This window comes from Nelumbo lutea, chromosome 3 (genome assembly GCF_056320005.1).
Source record: "Nelumbo lutea isolate HS-2025 chromosome 3, American lotus-T2T, whole genome shotgun sequence".
NCBI lineage: Eukaryota > Viridiplantae > Streptophyta > Magnoliopsida > Proteales > Nelumbonaceae > Nelumbo > Nelumbo lutea.
This window is the reverse complement of record NC_142686.1, coordinates 63,668,702-63,670,923: the sequence shown is the minus strand read 5'-3', so window position 1 is coordinate 63,670,923 and position 2,222 is coordinate 63,668,702.

Sequence of the window (2,222 nt, the reverse complement as noted above, 5' to 3'; positions counted from 1 at the left end):
ACTTAGATATGAATAGGGATATAGATATATCTTGAAAATGCATGGATATTAATGAAAAAACATGAAAACATTTGAATATGATAGAAAATGCATACAAATTTTATAAATATATTAATAATAATTTATTTAAAGTCAAAATAATTATAATTAATATAGAAATAAAATAAATGTATAATCCAATGTTTTATATTAGGAGATATATTACAATTAATACAACGGGGTAAAGAAATTATACAATTTTGTTGATAATGTATCAACCAAATGTGATAGAGCATATTATATTTATTTTTGCAAATTAATACATGCACAAAATCTATTATTATATTATTTTATATTCAAGTCCAAGGCGCAAAACATATACAACTATTGTGGGTGAAATATTATATCAATTATTTCCTATTTTACAATTTTTAATTTTAATATTAACAAAAAAGTTAAGTAAATGTTATTATTTTATAAACTAATAGAATAAATAATTGCTCATGTCCACATTTGCATCAAAATGTTGTTTTTAATGTCAATAAATCTATAAAAATAAAAAATATTAATAATAGAACAATTGTTTTAGTACTTAATATTTATAAATTTGAACACAATATGTATCTCAAAATTTTTATAAATTATTAATTAATATATTAATTTGCACTAAATAGCAACATATTTAATATTTACAAAAATAAAAATATTATTTATAAAATACTTGAGAATATAATGTAAATTGAATTTGTCAAATGTGCTAATTTACTTTCACATCAAGAAATATTTTTTTTATTTCATAGAATTTATATAAATAAATAGATTAATAGTAGAATAATTAGATTAGTAATTTAAAACTATGAATTTGCATATGATATGCATCTTAGAAATTTTAATATATTTGATATATTTTTAGATTATATTTTTATAAATTATTAATTGAAGTTTTAATTAAATTTTATAATAACATGTTTATTGTTTATAAAAATAAAAAACATTGTTTATCAAACATTTGGAAATTAATTTTCTTTACTTTTTTTGTAAATGATAAAAACTAAAAATAGTGAAACAGGAAATAATTGATATAATATTTTCACATATAATAGTTGCATATGTATAATATAATAATAGCTTTTGTGCATGTATTAATTTGCAAAAATAAATACAATATGTTCTATCACTCTTGATTGATACATTATCAACGAAATTGTATGATTTATATGTATCCCATTATATTAATTGTAATATATCTCTTCACATATATCATTAGAATATACACTTGCTTTATATCTATACATTAATTATGGTTAGTTTTGTTTGGGTGATTGTCGAGCTGGCCAAGGGCGCCATGTGGCAGATTCCATGGCTGCCCTCTTTAGACAGGGTTAGCATTAACCGCGTGATAAAAAAGCGTGACCATGAAGGAGTGCCCCATACAGACAAGGAAGAGGACTCCACTAGGGGAAAGTGAACCCCACAAAGACCTCAACGGATAACCTCATCCCGACGACCTCTTCGGCTCGGAACTATTATCGTCTCAACCTATTCATCCCGACCAACCCTTTACCCTACCAACTTGAGCATCAAAGTGCCTATTCGGGGAATAACTCCTTGGTCCTCTCACTCTTCTTGTGGTTGCATATCTCGGTTTGCTGCTTCAACCTTCCACCTTGGCCTCATCCAGTTGGTAGGACTATTTGACTGTGTCCTCAAATCAAAACACCTCGGATTGGATAGCATCATATTGGCGTCATCTATGGGATACATACAAAAGCCAATTACCTAACCTCTTACTGTACACTGAAAACAATCATGCCAAAGAACACATTCAACTGCTCTAGAGCTTGCTCCCCATCTCAAGGATCCCGCTCAATCCGTATCTCTCCGCCTCGAGAGCCCCAACCCCAGATAGCGGTTGACCTCACATAGTTCCACACCATGCAACAAAAGGTTGATTACATCCTTTCCACGATGAAAACACTAGGGCAGCCAGCACAAGATCCCCTAGCCACTTGCCCTGTCATGTAAGTGCCTACGGTGATTGATCCTCGCACCAATGGCCCCAAAAGGTACTACGCAGACCAACAAAGGGCCCAATTAGACCAAGGGTGTCCCCAACCATCTAAAAAGTTTGATTATCCACAATGGCATCATGAACACAACGCCCGCAGTAAAATTCACCACTCCGGTGAGAGAATGACTCGGCTACCGTTTGCAACAGCCCACAATCTCGATAGTCGAATCCA